General features: G+C 48.6%; 1 protein-coding gene across 2 annotated transcripts in view; it reads left to right on the top strand.

The window, feature by feature from the left end:
* LOC140404135 (protein unc-79 homolog) overlaps positions 1-16882 on the top strand; it is a 347086-nt gene that overhangs the window by 134372 nt on the left and 195832 nt on the right. The gene's annotated exons all lie outside the window — the stretch shown is intronic.

A 16882-nucleotide genomic window follows, 5' to 3' on the forward strand; every position in this document is an offset into this window, starting at 1 on the left:
GGGATACCAGGGACGCAAAGGCCAGAATACCGGCCTCTTTCGCCTTCTGCACTCCCGGCTCCTCTGCAACCACAGATATTGCGAGCCCCCAGCCCAGTTTGAACCTGGATCCTATCCCCCCTCGACACCGTCCTCGCTACGCCCTTCCAAAATTCCTCCAGCGCTGGGCATGCTCAGAACATATGGGTGTGATTTGCTGGGCTCCCTGAGCACCTAACACACCTGTCCTCACCCCCAAAAAACCGACTCATCCTTGTCCCGGTCATGTGTGCCCTGTGCAGCACCTTAAACTGTATGAGGCTGAGCCTCGCGCACAAAGAGGAAGAGTTCACCCTCCCTAGGGCATCTGCCCACGTCCCCTCCTCGATCTCCTCCCCCCAACTCCTCCTCCCACTTACCTTTCAGCACCTCCACCGAGGCCTCCTCCTGCATCACCTGGTATGTTGCCGAGATCTTCCCCTCTCCAACCTACGTCCCTGAGAACACCCTGTCCTGTACCGTGCGTGGTAGCAGCAGCGGGAATTCCACCACTTGCTGCCTGGCAAACGCCCTTACCTGTAGATACCTAAAGGCGTTTCCCAGGGGGAGCCCGTACTTCTCCAGCTCACCCAGGCTCGCGAACTTCCCATCCACAAACAGGTCCCCCAACCTTCTTATCCCTGCCCTGTGCCACCCCGAAAATGCTCAATTTTTTCTCCCTGGGACAAACCGGTTGTTCCTCCATATCGGGGTCCACACCGAGGCCTCCACTTCCCCCTTGTGCCGCCTCCATTGCCCTCACCACCAGGCTCGTGGTGTACCTCATTGGAGGGAGCGGCAGCGGTGCCGTTGCCAGCGCCTCCAGACTCGTACCCTCCCAAGACGCCGTCTCCAGCCTCTTCCATTCCGCCCCCTCCCCCTCCATCACCCACTTGCGCACCATCGCCGCATTGGCAGCCTAGTAGTACCCACAGAGGTTGGGCAGCAGCAGCCCCCCCCCATCCCTACTCCGCTCCAGGAACACCCTTCTCACCCTCGGAGTCCCTCGCGCCCACACAAACCCCGTTATGCTCCTGTTGACCCGCCTAAAGAAGGCCTTCGGGATAAGAATGGGGTGGCACTGGAACAGGAACAAAAACCTTGGGAGCACCGTCATCTTAACCGACTGCACCCTACCAGGCAGGGACAGCGGCAACGCGTCCCAATTCTTAAACTCCTCCTCCATTTGCTCCACCAGCCTCGTGAAATTAAGTCTATGCAGGGCCCCCCAACTCCTGGCCACCTGGACCCCCAAATACCTGAAGCTCCTCTCCGCCCTTTTTAGTGGGAGCTCGCCAATCCCCCTCCCCTGGTCCCCTGGGTGAACCACAAACAACTCGCTCTTCCCCATGTTGAGTTTGTAACCTGAGAAATCCCCGAACTCCCTGAGGATCCTCATTACCTGCGGCATTCCCCCCACCGGGTCCGCCACATATAGCAGCAAGCCGTCCACATAGAGTGACACCCTATGCTCCTCCCCACCCCACACCAGCCCCCTCCAGTTCCTTGACTCCCTCAGTGCCATAGCCAAGGGTTCAATCGCCAGCGCGAAGAGCAGGGGGGACAAGGGACTCCCCTGCCTCGTGCCTCGATGCAACCAAAAGTACTCAGACCTCCTCTTGTTCGTGGCCACACTTGCCATCGGGACTTCGTACAACAGCCTAACCCACCTGATGAACCCCTCCCCGAACCTCTTCAGCACCTCCCACAAGTACCCCCACTCTACCCTATCAAAGGCCTTCTCAGCGTCCATCGCCGCCACTATCTCCACCTCCCACTCCTTCGCCGGCATCATAACGTTCAGGAGCCTCCGCACATTCGCGTTCAACTGCCTCCCCTTCACGAACCCTGTCTGGTCTTCGTGGATGACCTGCGGCACACAATCCTCAATTCTCGTGGCTAAGACCTTCGCCTGCACCTTGGCATCTACATTTAACAATGAAATCGGCCTGTAAGACCCACACTGCAGGGGATCCTTGTCCCGCTTCAGGATCAAGGAGATCAGTGCCCGGGACATCGTCGGGGGAAACGCCCCCCCCCTCCCTTGCCTCTTTGAAGGTCCTAACCAGCAACGAGCCCAACAGGTCCACATATTTTTTGTAAAATTCGACCGGGAAACCGTCCGGCCCCGGTGCCTTCCCCGCCTGCATGCTCCCTATCCCTTTGGCCAGCTCCTCCAACCCAATCGGGGCCCCTAATCCCGCCACCAGTCCCTCTTCCACCTTCGGGAACTCCAGTTCGTCCAGAAAGCGGCCCTTTCCTCCCTCCTCCAGTGGGGGCTCGGACCGATACAGTTCCTCATAAATGTCCCTGAAGACCCCATTGATGCCAACCCCACTCCGCAGCCCCCCCCCCCCCCCCCCCATCCTAAACTCCCCCAATCTCCCTAGCTACGTCCCGTTTCCGATGCTGATGCGCCAGCATCCGACTTGCCTTTTCCCCATATTCATAAATTGTCCTCTGGGCCTTCCTCCACTGCGCCTCTGCCTTCCTGGTGGTCAACAGGTCGAATCCGGCCTGGAGGCTACGCCTCTCCCTCAACAATCCCTCCTCCGGCACCTCCGCATACCTCCTGTCTACCCTCACCATCTCCCCAACCAGTCTCTCCCTCTCCCTCTGCTCCCTCCTCTCCTTGTGGGCCCTAATGGAGATCAGCTCTGCCCTAACCACCGCCTTCAGCGCCTCCCAGACCATCCCCACTCGGACCTCTCCATTATCGTTGGCCTCCAGGTATCTCTCTATGCTTCATCGGACCCGCTCGCTTACCTCCTCGTCCACCAACAGCCCCACCTCCAAGCGCCACAACGGGCGCTGATCCCCCTCCTCCCCCAGCTCTAGGTCTACCCAATGCGGGGCGTGATCCGAAATGGCTATCGCCGAGTACTCGGTATCCTCTACTTTCGCAATCAGCGCCCTGTTCGTAACAAAAAAGTCGATCCGGGAATAGGCCTTATGAACGTGTGAGAAGAATGAAAATCCCCTAGCCTTGCAAATCTCCACGGGTCCACCCCTCCCATCTGGTCCATAAACCCCCTCAGCACTTTAGCCGCCGCCGGCCTCCTACCAGTCCTAGACCTGGAGCGATCCAGTGCCGGATCCACCACCGCGTTAAAGTCCCCGCCCCCCCCCCGTTCCCCCCCCGGCCCATTATCAGGCCCCTCCCACTTCCAAGTCCGGGATCCAATCCAACATGCGCCGTATAAAACCCGCATCGTCCCAGTTCGGGGCGTACACGTTGACCAGCACCACCCTTTCCCCTTGCAGCTTACGACTTACCATTACGTACCTGCCACCATTGTCCGTCACAATGCTCGACGCCTCGAACGACACCCTCTTTCCCACCAAGATCACCACCCCCCGACTTTTGGCATCCAGCCCCGAATGAAACACCTTGCCTACTCACCCCTTCCTCAATCTTACCTGGTCTGCCACCTTCAGGTGTGTCTCCTGGAGTATGACCACATCCGCCTTCAGCCCCTTCAGGTGTGCGAACACCCGGGCCCGTTTTACCGGTTCGTTCAGCCCCCTTACGTTCCAGATTATCAGCCGGATCAGGGGGCTACCCGCCCTCCTCCCCGCCGACTAGCCATAACCCCTCCTCGGCCAGCCATGCGCCCGCGCCACACACCCGGCCCATTCCCCACGGCGGCAGACCCCCGTCCCAACACCCTCTACTCGCTCCAGCTCCCCCTTGACCATACCAGCAGCAACCCGGCCTCCCACCCCGCAGCTAGGACCCCTCCTAGCTGCATTGCTCCCCCCATTGCACTCCTGCAAGTCAGCTGACTCCTGCTGATCCCGGTCGCTCCCGCCTCTCCTTCGACTCCTCCCATTGTGGGACCCTCCCCCTCCATTACCCACCAGCAGGCTCTCCGCCTCCCCCTTCCATCCCAATTTAGGGAAAAAACCCGCGCTTCCCGCTCCGGCCCTGCTCCCTCCAGCCTTCAGCGCGGGAAAAAGCCAGTGCTTTCCACCTGCCTGGCCCCGCTTTTTGTCGCAGCAGTTTTACAGGCCCAGTCCCCTCACCCCCGACTCGGGCCTCCCCCTCCCCCGCGGGGCCCCATCCCTCCTACCGGCCATCCACTCCCTACTCCGTTTACTTGCCCCCCTCCAAGAGCCCACCCGACAGACCCAACTGAAACAGTGACCTACCCACCCTAACTACCCACACCGAACCAAAACTGAACAAGAACAAAGAACCCCCCCTCAAAATGTAACACAACAACAGCAATCCCCGACCATCCCCACGCCTGACCCCCCATCCCGACCCTCAGTTTGTGTCCAGCTTCTCGGTCTGATCTAAGTCCCATGCCTCCTCCGGGGACTCAAAATAATGGTGCCAGTCCTTGTAGGAGACCCACAGACGCTCCGGCTGCAGCATGCCACACCTCACCCCCTTCCTGTGCAGCACTGCCTTCGCCCGGTTGTACCCGGCCCTCTTCTTCGCCACCTCCAGTCCTGATATACTCGAACCTCCTCATTCTCCCACCTGCTGCTCCTCTCTTTCTTGGCCCACCTGAGTACGCACTCCCGATCAGCGAACCGATGAAACCGCACCAACACCGCCCGCAGAGGCTCGTTAGCCTTGGGCCTCCTCGCCAGCACTCTATAGGCCCCGTCCAGCTCCAGGGGCCCCTGGAAGGACCCCGCTCCCATCAGCGAGTTTAACATGGTGACCACATAGGCCCCCACGTCTGACCCCTCCAGCCCCTCCGAGAGGCCCAGGATCCACAGATTCTTCCGCCTCGACCGATTCTCCATCTCCTCGAACCGTTCCTGCCATTTCTTGTGGAGCGCCTCATGCTCCTCCACCTTTACCGCTAGGCCCAAGATCTCGTCCTCATTATCTGAGATCTTTTGTCGGACCTTGCGGATCGCCACCCCTGGCCCGTCTGGGTCTCTAGCAGCTTATCAATAGAAGCCTTCATCGGCTCTAGCAAGTCCGCTTTGAGCTCCCTGAAGCAGCGCTGCATAACCTCCTGCTGCTCCTGTGCCCACTGCATCCACGGTGCCTGGTCCCCACCCACCGCCATCTTGCTCTTCTACCCTCGCACTTTCTTTGGCTTCACCACCACGTTTTTAGTCACCCCGCTCCTGGTCCAAGCCATACACTGTCGGGGGAATGTTGCAGTCTTCTTCCCACACCGGGAAATGTTGAAAAAAATTCCGTTGGGGGCCCTGAAAAGAGCCCAAAAGTCCGTTCCAAGCAGAAGCTGCCGAACGTGCGACTTAGCTCTGCATAGCCGCAACCGGAGGTGATGCTATTCATAATTAAGTGGCAAACGGTAAGCAATGTTCAAGGGAGAGAGTTGGAGTTGTCGGGAGCACAGGACTCTGAAGAATTGATTGAGGAGCCGGGCGGTCTAAACCTTGGGGTGCACCACGACTATTGGTCATGGGTATAATTACCACTTGACCAGTGCGAGGAGCTCATGGAATTCTTTACCATTAAGATTGAAATGATCCAATCAGTTGTGTCTGCTGCTTTTTCACATTTCCCAAGCTTACTGCATCAAACTTCCTCTCATGTTCTCCTACCCTAGCCTTAAACGTGCATGTCACCTCTGAGCTAATCTCGTTCATTAGATACAACCACTGCTGCTTCGACCTTATTTTCACTTAACAGCTGCCCATCTAATTTTCTCTCTTGACTCCAGTGTTAACTGATACTGCTAATTATCCTCTCCTCAGAAACAGTCTGCCTCTCTCCTTTAAATCCGTTGTTGTCACCCTCTCCTCAAAATAAACCAACCCGTGACCTATCTGTCCTTGCATCTGAAACTCACCTTCCCTCTCCAAAGTCCTTGAGCATGTTGTTGCATCATAAATCTGTCCCCATCTTTCCCATGTTCTTCCCTTGGTAAAACTTCAGAACGGTCAGAATTATTTTGCTCAGGTTCTAACTTACATCAAGTTCCATTCGTCCATGCATTCTGTGTTTTTGGGCCTACATTGACTACTGGTTAAGCAACAACTCATTTTAAAATTCTCATCCTTTTTTTCAACTCCCTCTGTGACCTTGCTCCTTCCTATTTCTGCAATCTAGGTGCTGGTTTAGCACAGTGAGCTAAACAGTTGACTTGCAATGCAGAACAAGGCCAGCAGCGTGGGTTCAATTCCCATACTGGCCTCCCCGAACAAGCGCCGGAATGTGGCTTTTTACAGTAACCTCATTGAAGCCTACTTATGACAATAAGCGATCATTATTAATTAATCTTCTCTCGCTCCATAATCCTCTGAGATATCAGCGCTCCTTTATTTCTGTCCTATTGGAAATCTGTGATGTTAATCACTTCACTATTTGTAGCTCAGTACGTCTTTGCGTTACTATTTTAATATGATCTTTAAAACTTACCTCTTGTGAAGTTCAGCAACAGATTTCTGATCCTTAGTTGGGTGTGCAGAGATGGGGGAATTCCTGGCTATGTCAGCTCCATCTTTTATAACTGGCTACCTGCAGGTTTGGAGGGGGTGGGTTGGCGTCTTGGATTAGAAGTCAGAGGTCAGGCCCCAGCGGAGGCTGCTGGGTGCAGAGGTGGGCTGGGCAGAGGACCTATCTTTGAGCTCCAGCGCTGTGTCGAATTTAATGAAATGAAAAGAAAACCCTTTAACCCTCACCTATCACCCCGACACTCCCCTTGCCCCATCGTTGCCGATCTATGATACCTGCTCCCCTGACCGGCTCCCATTGCCTCTCCACTTATCTCCTTTGGTCCTTTATAACTCTTATGCCAATTTATGCAAACGCATCTAGTATCCTTTGACAGTTCTTTCACAGCCTTGCAGTTCCTTATCTGCTCCATTAAAGCTTGTCGGTTCTTTAACATCTTGAAGTTTGTTAACAGCATTAATGACATGATGGCTCCTTGATAGCATGGCAGTGATTTGACTGCTTGATAGTTTCTTGACAGTGTGTCAGTTATTTGACAGCTTTTCTGTTATTTGACAACTTTTCAGTTATTTGCCAGCTTGCCAGTTATTTGACAGCTTAATATTCCCTTTACAGCATGACAGTTCCCGACAGCATGACAGTTTATTTTACAGCTCTTTGATAGCTTCATGTTTCCCTGACAGTTCTATGCCAACCTGACTGTTCCATGACAGCATGCCTGTTCCTTGAACACATGCTTGTCCCTTGACAGCATGCCTGACCCTTGAGGATCCCTGGCAGCACGACAGTTCCCTGACAGCACGGCAGTTCCCTGACAGCACGGCAGTTCCCTCATGGCTTGAAGGTTGTGTGAAAGATTGAAAGTTCTTTGACAGCTGAATGAGTCTTGATGAACCTTGGCAGCATGAGAGTTGTTTGGCAGCATGAGTGGTATTTGACAGCACGGCCGTGAGTTAACAGCACGGCAATGAGTTGACAGCACGGCAGTGAGTTGACTGCACGACAGGCAGTGAGTTGACTGCACGGCAGGAAGTGTTGACTGCGTGGCAGGCAGTGAGTTGACTGCATGGCAGTGAGTTAAGATCTTCTTATTTCCCTGACAGTCTGACAATTCTTTGACAGTTTGACAGTTCTTTGACAGTTCTTTGACAGTTCTTTGACACCTTCATATTTGACAGTGGACCCGTTCCTTGACAAGATGATTGTTCCTTGGCAGCTCAACATTGCTTGACAGTTTGACTGCTCGACAGTTGTTTGACACAGCTTCATATTTCCTGGACAGTCTTCCCGCTCTTTGACAGCATGCCAGTTCCTTATCAGATCTTTTCCAGTTATTTGACAACTTGTCAATTCCCTGACAGTTATTTGGCAACTTGACAGTCTTAACAGCTTGAAAGTTCCTTGACAGCTTGACAGTTCTTTGACAGTTATTTGACAACGTGACAGTTTTAACAGCTTGGAAGTTCCATGAAAGCTTGACGGTTCTTCAGTTTTATGTTTCCGTGACAGATGTTTCCTCTTTTTATTTTAAAGTTGTTCCACAGAGATAGAATCATTGGAAATGGCAACAATTCAATTACTGATGAAACAGCTTGAACATGAAAAAGGATTAAAGCAACTTGAATTTGAAATGAGGGAAAAAGAATAGCCCCAACAGAACAAAATACGAGAGAAAAACAGGGCGACACTGCTTTTTTTTTCTGCAGTCCAAACAACAAACCAAAACTGAAACCCAAACACTGAACCGCCTCTCACCTGACAGCCACGGCCCAGCTCCACCCACAAATGACATCACTGAAGTTGTGCTATTGGGACACTCACATGACACGGTGCCTCCTAGTTCTGTATTCACCCACGAGGAAACATCATTTCCACCACGTCAAGACTTTTAGGATCTTATATACTTTAATCAAGTCACCCCTCAATCTTCCAACCTTGAGTGGAAACACCCCAGCCTGTCCAATCTTTCTCATAATAAAACCTATTTGTTCCGGGTATCAATCTAGTAAACCTGCTCTGAACTGCTTCCAATGCATTTGCATCTTTCCTCAAATAAGGCGACCAAACTGCACACAGTATTCAAGATGTGGTCTCACCAATCATCTGTATAACTGAAACATGCCATCCATACTTTTATATTCAATGCCTCTCATAAAAAAGGATAGCACTCTATTAGCCTTCTTGATTACGTGCTGTACCTATTTGCTAAGCTTTTGTGACTGATGCATTGAATACCTTTTCACCTCCGAATTCTTCAGTCGTTCTCGGTTTAAGTAATTATCTGCTTTATTCTTCTTCTTGCCAAGATAAACTCTGTCACATTTTCCTAGATTATACTCCTTCTGCCAGATTTTTGCCAACGCACTCAACCTATCTGTCCATGTGTGTCCGCCAACTCCTTATGTTTTCTTACAAATACTTTCTTACCTATCCTTGTGTTACCTGCAAATTTAGCACCATACCTTTGCTTACCTCATCTAAGTCATTGATGTAAACTATAAAGATTTGTGGCCCCAGCACAGACCCCTGCGAGACTCCACTCAGCACATCCTGCCAATCAGACATTTATGTATACTCTGTTTTCTGCCAGACAATAAGACCATAAGACATAGGAGCGGAAGTAAGGCCATTCGGGCCATCGAGTCCACTCCACCATTCAATCATGGCTGATTTCAACTCCATTTACCCGCTCTCTCTCCATAGCCCTTAATTCCTCGAGAAATCAAGAATTTATCAACTTCTGTCTTAAAGACACTCAACGTTCCGGCCTCCACCGCCCTCTGTGGCAATGAATTCCACAGACCCACCACTCTCTGGCTGAAGAAATTTCTCCTCATCTCTGTTCTAAAGTGACTCCCTTTTATTCTAAGGCTGTGCCCCCGGGTCCTAGTCTCCCCCGCTAATGGAAACAACTTCCCTACGTCCACCCTATCTAAGCCATTCATTATCTTGTAAGTTTCTATTAGATCTCCCCATAACCTCCTAAACTCCAATGAATATAATCCCAGGATCCTCAGACGTTCATCGTATGTTAGGCCTACCATTCCTGGGATCATCCGTGTGAATCTCCGCTGGACCCGCTCCAGTGCCAGTATGTCCTTCCTGAGGTGTGGGGCCCAAAATTGCTCACAGTATTCTAAATGGGGCCTAACTAATGCTTTATAAAGCTTCAGAAGTACATTCCTGTTTTTATATTCCAAGCCTCTTGAGATAAATGACAACATTGCATTTGCTTTCTTAATTACGGACTCAACCTGCAAGTTTACCTTTAGAGAATCCTGGACTAGGACTCCCAAGTCTCTTTGCACTTCAGCATTCTGAATTTTGTCACCGTTTAGAAAATAGTCCATGCCTTTATTTTTTCCAAAGTGCAAGACCTCGCACTTGCCCACGTTGAATTTCATCAGCCATTTCTTGGACCACTCTCTTAAACTGTCTAAATCTTTCTGCAGCCTCCCCACCTCCTCCATACTACCTGCCCCTCCACCTATCTTTGTATCATTGGCAAACCTAGCCAGAATGCCCCCAGTCCCGTCATCTAGATCGTTAATATATAAAGAGAACAGCTGTGACCCCAACACTGAACCCTGCGGGACACCACTCGTCACCGGTTGCCATTCCGAAAAAGAACGTTTTATCCCAACTCTCTGCCTTCTGCCTGACAGCCAATCGTCAATCCATGTTAGTACCTTGCCTCGAATACCATGGGCCCTTATTTTACTCAGCAGTCTCCCATGAGGCACCTTATCAAAGGCCTTTTGGAAGTCAAGATAGATAACATCCATTGGCTCTCCTTGGTCTAACCTATTTGTTATCTCTTCAAAGAACTCTAACAGGTTTGTCAGGCATGACCTCCCCTTACTAAATCCATGCTGACTTGTCCTAATCCGACCCTGCACTTCCAAGAATTTAGAAATCTCATCCTTAACAATGGATTCCAGAATCTTGCCAACAACCGAGGTTAGGCTAATTGGCGTATAATTTTCCATCTTTTTCCTTGTTCCCTTCTTGAACAAGGGGGTTACAACAGCGATTTTCCAATCCTCTGGGACTTTCCCTGACTCCAGTGACTTTTGAAAGATCATAACTAACGCCTCTACTATTTCTTCAGCTATCTCCTTTAGAACGCTAGGATGTAGCCCATCTGGGCCCGGAGATTTATCAATTTTTAGACCTCTTAGTTTCTCTAGCACTTTCTCCTTTGTGATGGCTACAATTTTCAACTCTGCCCCCTGACTCTCCTGAATTGTTGGGATATTACTCATGTCTTCCACTGTGAAGACTGACGCAAAGTACTTATTTAGTTCCTCAGCTATTTCCTTGTCTCCCATCACTAGATTACCAGCGTCATTTTGGAGTGGCCCAATGTCTACTTTTGCCTCCCGTTTGTTTTTAATGTATTTAAAGAAACTTTTACTATCATTCCTAATGTTACTGGCTAGCCTACCTTCATAATTGATCCTCTCTTTCCTTATTTCTCTCTTTGTTATCCTCTGTTTGTTTTTGTAGCCTTCCCAATCTTCTGACTTCCCACTACTCTTTGCCACATTATAGGCTTTCTCTTTTGCTTTGATGCATTCCCTAACTTCCTTTGTCAGCCATGGCTGCCTAATCCCCCCTATGATAACCTTTCTTTTCTTTGGGATGAACCTCTGTACTGTGTCTTCAATTACTCCCAGAAACTCCTGCCATTGCTGTTCTACTGTCTTTCCCACTAGGTTCTGCTCCCAGTCGATTTTCGTCAGTTCCTCCCTCATGCCCCTGCAGTTACCTTTATTTAACTGTAACACCTTTACATCTGATTCTTTCTTTCAAATTGGAGATTGAATTCTACCATATTATGATCACTGCCTCCGAAGTGTTCCCTTACTTTAAGATCTTTAATTAAGTCTGGCTCATTACATAACACTAAGTCCAGAATGGCCTTTCCCCTCGTGGGCTCCATCACAAGCTGTTCCAAAAAGCCCTCCTGTAAACATTCAATGAATTCCCTTTCTTTGGGTCCACTGGTAGCATTATTTACCCAGTCCACCTGCATATTGAAGTCCCCCATGATCACTGTGACCTTGCCTTTCTGACATGCACTTTCTATTTTGTGGTACATTTTGTGCCCCTGGTCCTGACCACTGTTAGGAGGCCTGTACATAACTCCCATTATGTTTTTTTTGCCTTTGTGGTTCCTCAAATCTACCCACACAGACTCCACATCATCTGACCCTATGTCGTTTAGTGCTATTGATTTTATTTCATTCCTAATTAACAAGGCAACCCTGCCCCCTCTGCCCACCTCTCTGTCTTTTCGATAGGTTGTGAATCCCTGGATGTTTCAATGCCACTCCTGAACCCCCTGCAACCACGTCTCTGTGATGCCTACCACATCATACCTGCCAGTCACAATCTGGGCCACAAGCTCACCTACCTTGTTCCGTACACTGCGCGCATTTAAATATTGCACCTTTAATTCTCTATTGACCGTCCCTTTTTGTTTTCTTAGTGTGGTGGACCTTGGTTTACTGAGCCTTTCCATACACTGTCATATTTTGTGGAATGGGGACTATCGTAACCTCTCCTGAGTTCTGTCTTTTCGTGCTTCTTTGTATTCCTAAGCAGCTACGCTTCCCACTGATTACTTCACCTCTTGGTTCCCTGACTTTCCCTCCCCCCCCAGTCTCTAGTTTAAAGTCCTATTGACCACTCTATTTACTCTTTTCGCAAGAACACTGGTCCCAGCTCGGTTCATGGTGGAGACCATCCCAACGGTATAGGTCCCCCCTGTCCCAAAACTGATGCCAGTGTCCCATGAAAAGGAACCCCTCTTTCCCACACCACTCTTTCAGCCACGTGTTAACTTCCCTTATTCTTGCCTCCCTATGCCAATTTGCACGTGGCTCGTGCAGTAATCCGGAGATTATGACCCTTGAGGACCTGTTTTTTAATTTGAATGCTAGCTCTTTATAATCTCTAAACAGGTCCTCTTTTCTAGACTTGCCTATGTTGTTGGTACCGACATGGACCACAACAACTGGATCCTCCCCCTCCCTCTCCAGTATCCTTACAAGCCGGTCAGAGATGTCCCGCACCCTAGCACTGGGCAGGCAACATACCATGTGGGACTCTTTATCCTGCTCACAAAGGATACTATCTATCCCCCTGATAATAGAATCCCCTACAACTACAACTTGCCTATTTACTCCCTCCCCTTGAATGGCCTGCTGAACCATGGTGCCTTGGTCAGCTGACTCATCCTTCCTGCAGCCCTGTTCGCCATCCACACAGGGAGCAAGTGCCTCATACCTGTTGGACAGGGTCAAGGGCTGAGGCTCCTGAGTTCCTGACTGCTCATTCCCATTACCTGCCTGACTTGCAGTCACACCCTGCTGTCCCTGGGCACTGGCAGGATTTAAACTACTTACTCTGACAGGTGTGACTGCCTCCTGAAACACAGTGTCCAGGTAAGTCTCCTCCCCCGGATGTGCCTCAGTGTTTGAAGCTCAGACTCCAGCTCATCAACTCTGAGCCGGAGCTCTTCGAGCAGCCAACACTTATTGCAGATGTGGTCGCTGCAGCTCGCAATGGGATCTGCCAGCTCCCACATCAAGCAGCTCAAGCACATCACCTGACCAGCCATCACTAATTAATTAATTAGTTTAATTTAAGTTTACGAGTTTAGCTGTGTTTTAAAAAAAATTTGGGGCAGATTTTCTATCAACCGATCAGATCACAGCTTCTCTCTGACGTCACTTTTGGAAGAAAAAAAACTATAAAACAGGAAGTTACCGTTTTTATACTCACAGAGACTGCTTCTCCTCCTCCGAACGGCTCCCAAAATTAGGCCCGTAAGAAAGAGCGAGAACAAAACAGTCGCGAAAAAGCACCTTCTCCCACTCTTCACCGAATTACCTCACTACACCAAATTACCAAATTCTCACTCTGTATGTGTCTTACTCACTCAGGCTGTGTCTCCTTGACCAGCGCAATGCTTACTAAGTGCGCTTTCTGTCTGTCTTTTATACAGACTTTAGGATGACTCACACTAAAACTTCAAAGAGAAGAATACAATGTGTACCTTTGTGCCCCTTAACAGGCCTCAGGTGACTGCCAGATAACTGCCTTCTAGAACAATCTTCTATCCATGATAATATGTTATCCCCGATGCCATGAGCTTTAAATTTCTGTCTCACATTCAATGTGGTACCTTATCAAATGCCTTCTGGAAATCCAAGTACAGTATATCTACAGGCTTTCCATTATCCACAGCACATGTTCTCCTTGAAAGAACACTAATTGGTTAAACATAATTTCTCTTTTACAAAGCCATGCTGACACCTTCTGAATACCTTCAGTTTTTCCAAGTGCCCAGTTATAACCTCTTTAATGATCGATTCTAACACCTTCCCCACGACACACGTCAGGCTAACTGGCCTAGAATTTCCTGCTTTTACCCTCCCTCTGTTGTTGAATAAAGAGGTTATTTTTGCTACTTTCCCGTCTGGTGGCACTTCCCAGAATCTAGGAAACTTTGGAAAATTATGACCCCACGATAAAGGCCACCTGGATTCAGAGACTTGTCAGCCCGCAACTCCATCAGTTTGCTCGGCACCACTTCCCTAGTGATTGTAACGGATATGGGGAAAGGCGGGATTAGGCGATTGAGTTGGATGATCAGCCATGATCATAATGAATGGTGGAGCAGGGTTGAAGGGCCAAATGGCCTTCTCCTGCTCCTGTTTCTATGTTTTCTATGTAATTTCACCAATTTCTCCCTTCCTTTCCACCCCCCACTTCTTGATTTAGACCATTACTGGAATGTTTTTTGTTACCCCTTTCATGAAGACAGATGCAAAGTATTTGTTCAACCAGTCCGCCAATTCCTTATTATCAATTACTAACTCCACATTCTCATCTCGAGAGAACCATAACTCACTTTGCTTACTCTTTTCCTTCTTAGATGCCTGTAGAATAGCTAGCTGTCCAATTTTTAGCTAGCTTCCTCTCATGCTCTAATTTCTATCTCCTGATGAACTATTATTCATTCTTTGACCAATCATCTGACATGGCATTCATGTTTAATGCCTTCTGTAAGTTCTTCAGTCAACCATGGATGGCGGATCCTTCCTTTATCATTTTCCTTTTTAGGAGGAATATGCTTAATTTGAGCATTCTGAAATATCCCTTTATCTGCCTGCTATTGCTATTCTATTGATCTATCCCCTAGCCTTGTACCCAGTTCATTTCAGCTAGTTCAGCTTCCATGCCCACAGATTTGTCCTCATTAACGTTTAAAGTACTAGTTTCGGACCCACTCTTCTCCCTTTCAACTTGTATGAAGAATTCAGTCATATTGTGGTAGGGTCTATGTAGGGGATGTCTTTACTCTGAGGTCATTAATTAATTCTGCCACATTACACAATATCAAGTCGAAATAACATGCTCTCTGGTTGGTTCCAAAATGTGCTGCTCTAAGAAACTGTCTTAACATTCTATGAACTGCTCATTCAGGCTACTACTGGCATTCTGACTTCTACAGTTTATATGTAGTTTAAAGTCACGCATAATTATTGCTGTCCATTTTCACAAGCACCCAACATTTCTTATATACTTTGTCCTATATTGTAGTTACTCTAGAAGATCTTGTAGACCAAACCCACTAGTGACTTATTTCCCCTACTATTCCTTATCTCCACCCAAACTGATTCTACATCCTGATCTCCTGAACCAAGGTCATATCTAACTATTGCACAAAAGGCATCCTTGATTAACAGTGTTACCTCTCTATCTTTACCTAAATTTTTATTCTTCATGAATGTCATATACAGTTTCCTATTCTTCTTGACTGTCATATACAGTTTGACCGGTTGAGTTTTTGCACTTATGGACAATCGTGTTTGCTTATAACAATCTCAAAGGATTCCTTGCCTCCCCTAAAGGTGTTCCAGGACCAGATCCCAAGGTGTACCTTACCTCCAGAAAGGGGTACCCTAGCTATCACAGCGGCAGAGACCCGGGTTCAATTCCGGCCTCGGGTGACTGTCTGTGGAGTTTGCACTTTCTCCTTGTGTCTGCGTGGGTTTCCCAGTGCCTGCTTGGGTTTCCTCCGGGTGCTCCGGTTTCCTCCCACAGTCCAAAGATGTGCAGGTTAGGTGGAATGGCCATGCTAAATTGCCCTTAGTATCCAAAAGGTTAGGTGGGGTTACTGGATCCGGGAATAGGGTGGACAGTCGGTGCAGACTCGATGGGCAGAATGGCCCCCTTCTGCACTGCAGGGAGTTTATGAAAACCACCAAGGTCAAACCTCCTCATACCTGGTCTGATCTGACAACTCTGGGCATCATACTCATGGTCTACCAAAATCCAACTTTGTGGGATCCAGGTGGTGATTTTTATATTTTTGTTATAAATCTCTAAACTTATAAATGTCATGGAAATTGCCTTTGTAAACTTGTGCTGCCATTGCAATTTCCCACCAGTTGTGGTAGTCTTCGGAGACTGCAATTATACTATGATTAGCTTTGATAGGTAATTTGCCCTATAGACATTTACAGAGAAATTTAGGAGTTAGAAAATTGTGAGCAAGTGCATGAAAATGTAAGTACTTTAGTCTATCATGGATAGATAACATTGGGCTAGATTTAGTAGTGGTAATAGTGGTGAAATTGTCAATATACACCATCATTGAATGTGCACTGAAACTGACCGCAATATATGGAATCCTCACATGCAATGAACAAAGTGGCGATCCAGAAGCTACTACCAGTGATTCTACGTTTCTCCAGTCTGTGCACTGTTGAGGTATTTCCTTCTCCCCCATCTCCCTAGGCTGCAGTCATTGGGAAATTAATTGCCTTGACGAGAACTTCCATTCTTATGCTGTTAGTTTCGCTGTACAGAACCTTGAGAAAGTTCTACCTTGCTGAATGAGGTGTAACAGTTTTTAACATTGTCCTAACTTCCTAATTATTGCTAACCAACCTTAATGGCCTTGAAGGTCTACCTTTGATTACATATGCTTGATTGGTACTCATTCCACAAACATTCAATTCCTCCACCACTGACAAACAGTGGCAGCTGTTTGTACCATCCATAAGATACAATGCAGGAACTCATCTAGGTTCCTTAGGCAGCACCTTCCAAATCCACAACAACTATCATCTAGAAGGACAAGAGCAGCAGATATCTTGGAACCCCACCACCTGGAGGTTCCCCTCAAAGTCACTCACTGCCCCAAATTGGAACTATATCGCCGTTCCTTCATTGTTGCTGGGTCAAAATCCTGGAATTCTCTCCCTAACAGTACTGTGGGTGTACCTACCTTTCCAGGACTGCAGGAGTTCAAAAAGGCAACTCACCATCACCTTCTCAAGGGCAACTAGTGAAGGGCAATAATGCCCACGTCCTGCAAATGAATTAAAAAAATTATAACAAATTGCGCATTTTTAAAATGATTTAAACAAAAAAGTTGGTTTATGTTAGTTT

Source organism: Scyliorhinus torazame, chromosome 2 (genome assembly GCF_047496885.1).
Source record: "Scyliorhinus torazame isolate Kashiwa2021f chromosome 2, sScyTor2.1, whole genome shotgun sequence".
NCBI lineage: Eukaryota > Metazoa > Chordata > Chondrichthyes > Carcharhiniformes > Scyliorhinidae > Scyliorhinus > Scyliorhinus torazame.